Below are 12,161 nucleotides of genomic sequence, written 5' to 3'. Positions count from 1 at the left end.
TTATTTCAATAACGAGTTTTCTTTTTACTCTGTAATACGTTTCCTGTTAAGAGATGTGAAAGATTTTTAGATCCTAACTGGTAAAACCGTCCTTTTGAGACATAATTGGGCCAGGTGTGAAGTCTCCAGTTTATAAATACAAACACTGTGTATTTTTCTTTCCTACTGAAAAGCAAAACCATGTAAAACCACAGTGCTGCAGGCTGGATAAACCTTTCTCATGATGAATTGTTTTCTGCAGATGGCTTCTGAAGCAGCAAAAAGTTAGGTGTGGTTACTGTGTCAACAACTGACAGGATTTAGGTATTTTTCTCAAGGACAGACGTCTCCAAAAAGGCAGAGGGAAAAATTATGAAGTGTGTTCTTGTTCTTAAACTGACATACTTTTCCAGCTGTACCTCCCACCACAGGGTAGGGGGAGGCACCAAAGCTGCTGATTGGTGTGGAGGTTCCTACAGAAAACACTCTAGTGTACTAAGCTTTCAAGCTCACTTTGAGAAGCCTCTGAGTTACTCATTTGGAGCTAGACTATACTTCACTCAGGCTTAGGAAGGGTAAACTGTGTTAGCAACAAGACAGCTTTTTTGGGTGTTTTGGAGGGTCGCTAAAGTGCCTTTAGGTTTTCTTCTTGCTGCTTAATAGACATTCTGGGATCTTCACCTTGTTTCTTGAAAGGACTTGTGATTTAAAGGTTTCTGCTTCACTTTCTTTTGAATCCACAGAGAGGTAAGACAGTAATAATTTTGGATAATTAGTTTCCCTTTCTTTTCCTTTTTTCTGCTTCCTTTGTTAAATTACTGACTCTCATTAATGTTATATTCATACTCTATACTCATTACTGTTATATTCATACTCTACATCCTCACTATTGTGCAGCTGACTGCTGCCATCCCATCCCAGAGGTGGCTGCATTTCTGTAGTTTGTAAAGCAATTTGAGATGAAAGGTGCTAAATTAAGCTCAAGCTGCAAAATTTGAATCTGGATTTCAAAGTTCAGGGTGTTCAGCTCCGGAGCTCAGCTCTCTGTAATAAAAGCCACTTGCAAAATTTGCAACAGAATCCAGATATGGACTTGTAATACCCCCAAAGTTTAGGAGTGTTTGGATCTGGGGTTTTGGTTTAGAGTCATTTGCATAGTATGTGTATGTCCATAACTCTGTGTGTATGAGAATATGTATGTACATGTTGTTATTGTTATATCCCTCCACAGGTGGTCTGGTAAGTTAGGCAAATGGGTGATCTGACCAGCTGAATGCAGCAAACAGGGAGATATCAAGCAAATTAGTAAAAATGAAAAAGCTGCTGCTGGGAATTGCCCATCTGCTTTAGAAGATCATTCTGTACTGCCCCAGAGGCTCCCCGGGGCTCTTTCCAATCCTACCCACCTGTTTGCTCCTCCAGCCCTTCCCTGTGTTGCCTGCACAGCTCTCTCCCCACTCCCCAGTGATTGTCACCAAATTGCTCTAAAGCAGTGGTGTTCAATCTGGGGTTCGCAGACTGTGTTTACAATTTCCAAAGGGGTCCGCACCTCCTTTTGAAATTTTTTAGGTGTCTGCAAATGAAAAAAGGTTGAAAACTGCATGTCTAAAGTTTTCTAAAGGGATCTTAGAAGTCATCATGAAAAACCCCAGTAATATCTGTGGTGGAGATGGAGCTGAAGTCTAACTTCTGCCATGTGTGCATCCATAAATACTAATCCCTGAAAAGCTGCTACCTCCAATGGTGCCAGGGAAAACTCTTCAGGGAAGCAAGACAAAAGCTCAGCCAGAGCTTCACATGTTGGGCTGAGGCTAATCAATCTCAATCCTCCTGTAAAAAACCAGAACAGCTGTGGGGAAAGATCAATAAACACTACCAGTTGCTCTAGGAGTCTCGAAGAGGAAGAATTCCACAAAATAAAATGAGCAGTAAAGGACTCTGTCCCTAAAGACACCAGGAGGAATCATGGGGAATGCAGCAATTAAGGGGAAGTCTGGTTTTTGCTTTCAGTGGTCCCACAAAACACAAATATACAATTATAGGAGGGGAGGAACTTGCTGGAATGGGGAGACTTGCTTGCCTGATGCTAAAGAAAAACGTGTTTTGTTTAATACATTGGAGAAATTATTCAAGAACAGTTTATTCATGTGAAAATATAACCCCAGTAATGCTGTCAGTTAGACCTCAGGGGAGCTGCTGCACAATTGCTAGCTATGCCAGGTTAAACTGTCTGGGACTACTTTAATTGATGCACTCAATTTATCCAGGATTTCAAAAATCTCTGAGAGATTGTGTAACTTGCTGTTTTAATTCAGTTTTTCATCTCTCAACCTGTCTGTCCCATTCCAATATAATTCTTCCACCCCTGCCTTCCTTGCACATAACCTGTTCCTAGTCTCCAGCCCTTCTACCTGGGTGTATCCTAGGCACCTAGACTCACCTCCTTATGAATATACCTCTCTCCTCACAGAATCCTATTCTTCATCCCACTTCCACCCTGCCCTTCCTGCACATGACCTATTCCCTCACCACGCTTCACCTTGCCCTCTTTGCAAGAATTTCATTCCACCACCCCAGTCCTTCCTGCATACATGCTATCCTGTTCCACCTCTGCTCTGCCATCCCTGCACACATACCATCCCCTTCCACCCATGCTGTCCCTGTCCTTGCCTTTCAGGCACACATTTCATTATCACCACTGCATCCCCACCTGTGCACATACCATCCCATTTAATCATTGCCTTCCCACCTCTGACTTCCCTATGCATATCCCCACTAACTTCCTGAGATGTGCATAAAATTCTATAGAGTAACTATGTCACACAGCAGCAAGAGGAGCTGCCCAGCTCACATCTTTGTTCTGACTGGATTTCCTCTGCTTATACCAGGCAGTTAGACTTCTCCTTAAGATTCTCTTGAGGGTCTGGTTTAAAATTAATTTTAACAGCTATTTATGTATGGGGCTTGATCTGGGACCTATAGGCACTACTGCAATACAAATAATGAATATGTATATGTAGAAATCCAAATGTTAGTTAGCAGGGATCTTTTCTACCCTTAAAATTTCTTGTGTTAGGAATTAAAAGTCCTTCTGACAACCATGTGTTTATAAGCTTGATAATCCTTATGGTAGGATTGACTAATCAACCTTTCTAAATTGTTTAAATGCTAGGCTCTAAAATGAGAGTTGTGTGAAGGACTTATCTACATGGGGAAACTGACCAGCATAATTATACCAGTATAACTCCCTAGCTGGAAGCTCCTATTCCGGAAAAAGTGTGTCTGCACAAGGGAAGGGAGAGGACTTACTGGTTCTGTTATGTACTTTTGTGATAAGAATGTCTCACGTCATAAGGAGGTAGTTGCAGTAACACCCTGTTGGCCATGGTATCAATATGTCACTAGTACAGAGTAAAATGTTCCATTATAACCATTATTCCCCTCCATATGTTCTGAACAGTCGATTCCAGCATGAGGTGGTGGAATGGATGACGTTATGGAAGCCCTGTGCTCTGACCCCCACATATCTATTTCCACCTGCACATCACCTCTTGCTTATACATTTTGTTTTTGCAACAGAGGGGCGCACTCCTGCCCAGGCAGCAGCATTTGGGTACACTGTTTGTGGCAGATGTAATAACTTGTTGAATTGTGATGTGGTGAGTGAGGTGAAGTTATTGCACAGTGGGTTATAAAACTTTCCTATATAAATGTACTGATGTAACTTAACAGCGGGCTCTGGGGAAAAAACAAACAGGAAGGCTTCCCAGATAAGAACATCTCAGCAAACCCTTGAAAGACAACGGGGGAAGATGCTGTTTCCAGGGAAGATGCAAGCCTTGTTTTGCCAGCCTGGGAGCCCAGACATCAAAATGACAGTGAAGAGTTTAAAAGGCCTTATCAGGAGAGGAGGGGGGGTGAATTGTTAGGTGCTGTCCAGTGGACAGGCTGACACAGAATCATAGAAGATTAGGATCGGAAGAGATCTCAGAAGGTCATCTAGTCCAATCCCCTGCTCAACGCAGGACCAACCCCAACTAAATCATCCCAGCCAGGGCTTTGTCAAGCCAGGCCTTAAAAACCTCTAAGAAAGGAGATTCCACCACCTCCCTAGGTCTACAGGGGTCTATAGAGGCTGGGTCTACACGAGCAACTTATGTTGGTATAGCTATGTTGCCCCTGAGCAATGCAGTTACACCGACCTAACCCTGGGTTTAGGCAGTCCTGTGTCAATGAAGGAGTGAGGGGGGTGCTTCTCCCACCACCGTAGCTACTGCCACTCAGGAAGGTGGAGTACCTAGGCCAACGGGAGAAGCTCTGTGTAGGTAACATCTTCAATAAGTGTTATACCTGTGCAGCTGCAGCGCTGTTACGTAGACGAGACCAGGGAGAGACTTCGTGGAAGGAGTCTGAAGGAGTTGGGCGATTCTCAGTGCAGGAAATGGTAAGCCTAAGGGAAAATAGACTGGCTTATTGTTTTAATATCTGTTTTCTCTAGAACACTTTTGTTTTAAAATTATAATACCTTGCTTTAAGAAGTCCGTTTGGTTATTGAATACCACTGCCATTTCTCCCAAAGACAGCTACAGATACTGAGCATAAATCAGACCTGGTGAGGTAATCATGGTTGATCTCCGGAGACTGCAGTTCTGGACTCAGTCTGAGAGTGGGAGAATCACATGATTCTACCCCGAGACAGGTGATAGCTCGAGGCCAAGAGGACCAGAAGAGGTCAGAGATGCAGTAACTGTGACAATAACTCATTCTCATTATCAGATCTACCACAGCACATGATGGTATCTAGGATTTTCTACTGTCATTATGGAATTAACACAATCACATGCACACACCTGCACACTCCTACCTGGAAAGGAGCTGTTGAACTGAGTAAAATTTAGCTCATCTGCTCTTGCTTCTCTTAGTCCTGTTGTTTAAGCAGCAGCTTTGTTCCTTGACATTCACGATAATTTCCTCAAGGCTACAGGCAGTGAATTGGCCTTTTCAGGTGGAAAATATAACTGAAGAATTTGATTGTGCAAAAATTTACGTTCTTGAAATTGCTGGGTGTTCTCCCATCCTCTGGCTGTTCCTGTACGGAAGATTTTAGGGAATTTTCCTGTTGTTGGTCTGGCACATTGGCAGCTCCACCCAACCTTCAACAGTAGAAGTGCTAGTGTAGATCAGGCACCAGCATATTTTCCATCCTATCATCTAGGCCATGGTTCTCAACCTGAGAGGACACAATCTGTAGAAGGGGTTGAAAACAGGTCCAGTAGTGTTGTGAGCATCCTCCACTTCTTTATGGCTTGAGCAGAGTGATCCCAAAAGTATAGTGCATGGGTCTGGAAACTTAGTTTTGTTGTAACATGAGGTCATAGTATGGAAAAGGTTGAGAACTACCAATATAGGTGTCACTGGCCCTTTAAGAGACCGCAAGATCCAATGCACCTTTGACTTGTCAGCTGCCTTCCAGTTTGTTGTAAGAGAGGGCATGTTGGCCATATAAATGGGGGAATGCCAGAGGACAGACAATGAGAGTCAGTCAGGAAAAGAGGCAACTGTGAGCTGCCTGATTCAGTCAGGAGAGGGCAGGTGAGAATGCCCGGGAGCAAAAGAGTCAGGAATTAGAAGGTGAGAACTGCCAGAGACTGGAGGAGGTCCCTGAAGGAAGCTGTAGCTGGTTCATGGAGGAAGATTGAAGTCAGGAGAGCAGCAAGAAGGGTTTGCTGGCCCGAGAGCCAGGGCTGGAGAGGTCTGAAGGTCAGAGAGCAACAGACGGAGTTGCCTGCTGCTGCATTCCAAGATGGAGAGCCAAAGGCGAGAGCTGAAGGAGACTAAAGACGGGAGCAGCAGAAGGGTTCTCCTACAGTCTCCATGCTGAAGAGCTGGAGCCAGAGGGCTGAGAGCCAGGGAGAGTGAGGGATGCTCCCCTCATGAAAAACTCCCAGCAGAGAGACTGTGCCAGCTCCCCCTGAAAGAGTGGGATTGCAGTCCAGCTGGAAGAGCTAGGGCTGGTGTCCTGGTAAAAAGGATGGATAAGGTCAGAAGAAGAGCCCAGGTGTGGCAGAAGATGCCAGAGTGTGCATGTGGGGTATCGAGGGACTAGGTATTTTGGGATTTTAAGGACTACATGTCCTGGGTGATAAATTGACTTTGTTTGGGACTTTTGTTATGGACTACATTTTTGTAATAAACCAGCCCCAAGTAGGGGCACTATTGAGGCAAGACAGCCTGATGTGGAGTTACTGGTGACTCTGAAGGAGAGAAACTGAGGTAGGCTTACCTCTTGTACCATGGCTTGCTGCAGGAGGGCACCCATCCCAGGTTGGGTCACCCCATTACACAAGGGCATATAAAACTAAGACCAGAAGGGACCATCATGATCCTCTAGTCAGACATTGTGCAGAATACAGGCCACAGAACTTTCCAGAATTAATTTCTATTTGAACCAGAGCATATCTTTTAGAAAAACATCCAATCTTGATTTTAAAATGGCCAGCAATGAATAGTCCACCACAGCTCTTGCTAAGTTGTTCCAATTGTTAATTATCTTCACTGTGTAATGGGTGTCTTATTTCCTGTCTGAATTTGTCTAGCTTCAACTTCCAGCCATTGGAACTTGTTATACTCTTTTCTTCTAGATTGAAGAGCCCATTATCACATTTTTGTGCCCCATTTAAGTGCTTGTAATCAAGTTACTCTTTAATTTTCTTTTTTGAAAAACTGAATAGATTGAGCTCTTTGATCTATCACTATAAAGCATGTTTAATCCTTTAATCATTCTTGTGACTCTTCTTTGAACCTTCTCCAATTTATCAACATCCTTCTGGAATTGTGGACGCCAGAACTGGACACAGCATTCCAGTAGCTATTGCCATTGTATTTGGCACTGGTGCAATTTGCCCACTCTAGCCAATGTCAACACTGCAAAATTATGTCAACCTAACTTACATCGGCATACAGCCACCACAGTTATTAAATCATGGGTGTATATGCACACTTGGCTCCTTGTGTGAGTGGTGTGTGTCCTCACTAGGAGCACTTGTACTGTCAGCGTAGGCCAGCTCCTGGAACCCAGTAGCAGTTTAGATAAGCATCACAGTGTTTACACTGACACTGCATTGACCTAATTACATCAGCTGTGACTCAACACTGCTTGGGGAGGTGGTGTTACTAAATCGTCACAAGGAAGCCCTTACATCGGTGGCAGCCAAATTTAAGTGAAGATGCTTCCACAGCTAGATTGGCTAAGGCAGCTTATGTCGACCTAACAGTGTCTAGACCAAGCCCTACTCCTATTTGATATTCCCCTGTTTATACATCCAAAGATCACATTTGTTCTTTTGGCGGTAGTGTTGCACTGGGAGCTTGTGTTCAATTGATTATCCACCATAAGCTCCAAGTCTTTTTCAGAGTCATTGCTTCCCAGGGTAGAATTCCCCATTGTGTAAGTGTGGCTTACGTTCGTTGTTCCTATATTAATACAGCTAAATGTATACTGTGACTTTGCACCCCATATTCTTCATAGTGATATAATTATGATGTATTTTATGCAAGATACGTTATGTGAGATGTCATTGGAAAGGTTATGATTTGCTAAATATGATTATCCTATTTGTATGCATGTATCCTATTTGTATCTGAAGTTATGAATATTGATGATGTATCTTTATTGCCAATGTAGTTACACCTGTGTAATGCCCACTAGACAAGTTGTTTTCCACTCGAGATAGTGGGTGGGGAAGGGCCTATTGAGTGCAATGGTCCATTATGAAAACAAGAGGCTTTAGGAGAAGCTTATCCCCCACCTGGGGAGCCTTCCGCACTACAGACAGCATCTGAGTAATGGCTGCTAGGACTCTACAAAGAGATGTGATGAGACCACATGTCTCTAGAGTCCATCTTGGGATGTCAGTGTTTTTCCACAGACCAGTCTGGGAATTAAACTTTGACACAAAGGGTCCCCACCTTCTGCAAAAGCTATATAAAGCAGGGAGTGACATCACCTGGGTTTCTTCACTGACTCTCTACCAAAGAGGACTCCTGGAAAAACCTGAGGAACAGAGGCTGAACTGGGGGAAGTGCTGGACCCAGGCTAAAGAGATTTTTAGCCTGTGACTGGAACACCAGGGGATTCCAAGCTGTAAGCAAATGCTGCTTGCTCCTTAAGAATTTGCAGCCTGCTTGTATCATTACATTGGATATGAATAGCAGATTCACACCCTATCTATTTAGTATATTAAGCTTAGTTTGCATTTTTTGTTTTTTTGCTAGATAATCTGCTTTGATCTGTTTGCTAGCCCTTATAATCACTTAAAATCTATCTTTTGTAGTTTTGTTTTTGCTTTATCTAAAAAAGTGCATGGAAATTATAATTCAGGGGGCAGAAGGCTGTTGCATATTCCTCTCCACATTGAGGGACAGGGCAAATTTTATGAGCTTATGCTGTACAGTTCCCTGTGCAGAGCAAGATGGTATCATTTCAGGTTTATCCTCCAGAGGGGGTGCTTGCCTGAGGAGCTGGGAGGTGCCCTAGCTGAAGCCTTCCCATGCAGGTGCTGGTCAAAGAGCCTGCCTGCATGTAACTGCAGCTGGGTGTTTCCCTACCTGTATGTATGCTGGTGAAAGTTCAGGCTGAAGCCTGGAGGACTTACACTGTACTGCTGTGACGAGCTGCTAAGAGAGAGCCCAGGCTGGTGGGTCGAGGGGGCTCAGTGGTATCTCAGTTCCAGATGGCATCCCAATAGGGAACCCATCTCACATATACAAACACATTTTTGCTTGCACCCTAAGCAATCCAGATCACTCTGTATCCCTCTCCTGTCCTCTTCATTATTTAATACTTGCCCAATATTTGTGTCATCTGCAAACTTTATCAATGATTTTGTTTTTTCTTCCAGATCACTGATTAACATGTTAAATAGCATGGGGCCAAGAACTGATCCCTGCAGGACCCCCTAGAAACTATGCAGTGATGATTCTCCATTTACAATTACTGTATGCCCTGTAATTGTGTCCCAGGATATTAGAGAGATAAGGTGGGGGAGGTCATATCTTTTGAGCCACACAGAGCTGTTCTTCAGGTCTGGGAAAGGTACTCCCAGCGTCACCGCAAAATGCAAGGTGGAACAGATTATTTAGCATAAATAGTTAGCACATATTGTAAGGGACCATTGAAGGTAGAGTGGGCTGTTAACGTCTCTGCAATCATATGACAAAAAGAGGGTGTTAGAGGGTTACGGATTGTTGTAATAAGCCATAAATCCAGCCTCTCTGGTCAGTACTTGTGGCACCTTAGAGATTAACACATTTATTTGAGCATAAGCTTTCGTGAGCTACAGCTCACTTCATCGCATCCAATGAAGTGAGCTGTAGCTCACGAAAGCTTATGCTCAAATACATTTGCTAGTCTCTAAGGTGCCACAAGTCCTCCTTTTCTTTTTGCAGATACAGACTAACACGGCTGCTACTCTGAAATCTGTTCAGTACATGATTTGTAGCATCTCAGCCCATCTCTGTCACCCAAGGTCTAATTTTTAATCCATTCCTGTTAAAATTTAATTTCACAATTTTCTCCTTAACCAAATATTTCAAGAGCCAATCCAAATGTCTGAGTTGTAGGAACAAAAATTGAAAGATACATTTGTTTTACCTACAGCACAACTTAAAAATACAAAACCAGCAAGCAGACAGATCCTTTCACAAATGAAACAATTCCTGTCATCTTTGGAGAAATGTAAAATTTTAATAGACCCAGATTATGCCAATAAGTACAACCCTGAGAGGGCTTTCTGCATGGCTGGTGTTATGGGGGGTGGGTCCATCACCCCTGATCCCTCTCTGCTCATTTGAAGTGATTATTGCATACAGAGATTAGTCCTGAGCAAGCTTTGCATAAGATCTGCAATTGTGGTGAGTCCCTGCATGGGGGCATAGGAGAAGGAAAGTTCCTTCCACTACCACACTGTGCACCCTCACAGGGCCAACAACAGTCTGGGACACCACGGTGTTACCACTGAGCATATGTCAAGGTTCCTTTCCCACTTTGAACTCTAGGGTACAGATGTGGGGACCTGCATGAAAACCTCCTAAGCTTACTTTTACCAGCTTAGGTTAAAACTTCCCCAAGGTACAAACTATTTTACCTGTTGCCCTTGGACTTTCACTGCCACCACTAAACGTCTAACCGGGTTTATTATTGGGAAAGAGCCATTTGGAAACATCTTTCCCCCAAAATCCTCCCCAAAACCTTGCACCCCTCTTCCTGGGGAAGGCTTGATAAAAATCCTCACCAATTTGCATCAGTGAACACAGACCCAAACCCTTGGATCTTAAGAACAATGAAAAAAGCATTCATTTTCTTACAAAAAGAATTTTAATATAAGAAAAGGTAAAAAGAATCACATCTGTAAAATCAGGATGGTAAATACCTTACAGGGTAATTAGATTCAAAACACAGAGAATCCCTCTAGGCAAAACCTCAAGTTACAAAAAGACACAAAGGCAGGAATATCCATTCTATTCAGCACAGCTTATTTTCTCAGCCATTTAAAGAAATCATAATCTAACACATATCTAGCTAGATTACTTACTAAATTCTAAGACTCCATTCCTGTTCTGTCCCCGGCAAAAGCAACAGACAGAGAGAGAGAGAGAGAGAGAGCTTTTGTTTTTCCCTCCCCCCAGCTTTTGAAAGTATCTTGTCTCCTCATTGGTCATTTTGGTCAGGTGCCAGCGAGGTTATCCTAGCTTCTTAACCCTTTACAGGTGAAAGGGTTTTTCCTCTGGCTAGGAGGGATTTTAAAGGTGTTTACCCTTCCCTTTATATTTATGACAGCATAGATGAAGTCAAAAGGGATTTTGTTTCAATCAGACTTTGGCACTGTAATATTGTTTGGGGTTTTGAGCATTTGTCCTTTTCTATTTTCATGGTGCTACCACTGTGTTTAAGAATCTGATCCTGCATGAGTAGTTCCATTGTTATCAGGACTACCTGCATGCATAAGAAAGGGTTTGCATAACCAGATCTTTAGATTTGTACCAGTAATATGCAAAAATCTATGCCACTGTTGTATCATTGCCCTACCATTGCTCCAAAAATCTGCCATTAAAAATATAGCTGTACTTCCAGATTATCACAAACAAGCTAAATTGTGTTAAGAGTTGGCTATCACACAGTAATATGCTGGTTTCAAGTGGGCAGGAGTGCTAATGAAATGTAGATTTGAACAGATGGTCTGTGGACTACGAAGAGTGTCACCTTATCTGCATGAAGGTATTCTTAATGACAAGCAATACCAATTTAGAAATGGAAATGCATGCATCATTATATGGGATTACACATCTTGATTGCTGAAGGCATTATACCATCTAACAATCCGCAGATATCTTTTCCTTCTTTGTCTCTCTGCTGGGAAAATCGAAGGGGAAGGAAAGGTTTGCACACATTAACTACAGAGAATAACGAGCTTCTGTGAATTCAGCCATTTCTTAGTCTCCCTCACAAAAATGTAAACCACAAATTAGTCTTGTTACCCACTATTGCATCCATCCACATAATGATCCTACGATCCTAAAAAGGTGCATTTTGAAGTACACTTTTAAAGGGATGCTTTCCTGGAAGAGAGAATGAAGGTATTGACAATCAGAGCAGATCAGTGATGGACAGAGAAAACAGTATACTGAAGAGCTTGTTAATTTTTGACACTGAGCTCTCAGAACGCTACTTGCAGGAAAATTTGATTGTTTTTGTTTTTACTACTTATCCAAGCAAAATGATTTTGAAAAAAAAATGGGGGCAAGATTGGGGCTTTGAGGCACTGTCTGTATTTAGAAGGTGGGTTGAGGAGGGCCTGCAGGTAGCACCTTGTAGGATCAGCCATAAAGTTCTGAAGTCTCGAGGTACCTTCCAGCCCCACATTTCTATGATTCTGAGTCAACAGGGAGCGTTGCCATTGGCTCAGATGGGAGCAGGAATCCCGAGTACTGGAGGCATGTTTAGGAACCTCATTTTGCATGCAGGCTGTGCTAAATAGCTGTTTTGGCAGTCATAATGGATCAGTCTGTGACAAAGGTGGTGTCATGTGGGGAGGCCTGAGTGAGCATTGCTGATGGAGCGGGTAAGGATGTAGAACATGGTGAAATTACAGCGACAGATAGGAGCATGGCCACCAGGGGCCTTA

General features: G+C 43.0%; 1 protein-coding gene across 2 annotated transcripts in view; it reads left to right on the top strand.

Annotated features, from left to right (window-relative positions):
* Positions 1-12,161, top strand: part of SPATA13 (spermatogenesis associated 13) — a 131,430-nt gene that overhangs the window by 339 nt on the left and 118,930 nt on the right. Inside the window, exon 1 of one of the 2 annotated variants that reach the window (XM_073340063.1) lies at positions 494-726. The exons of the other annotated variant lie outside the window; for it this stretch is intronic. The gene's annotated coding sequence lies outside the window, so the exon portion shown is untranslated. Of the gene's footprint in view, positions 1-493; positions 727-12,161 lie in introns of those variants that run through there. 2 annotated transcript variants of the gene reach the window in all.

Source organism: Lepidochelys kempii, chromosome 1 (genome assembly GCF_965140265.1).
Source record: "Lepidochelys kempii isolate rLepKem1 chromosome 1, rLepKem1.hap2, whole genome shotgun sequence".
NCBI classification, from domain to species: domain Eukaryota; kingdom Metazoa; phylum Chordata; order Testudines; family Cheloniidae; genus Lepidochelys; species Lepidochelys kempii.
This window is presented reverse-complemented; position numbering and strand designations above follow the sequence as displayed.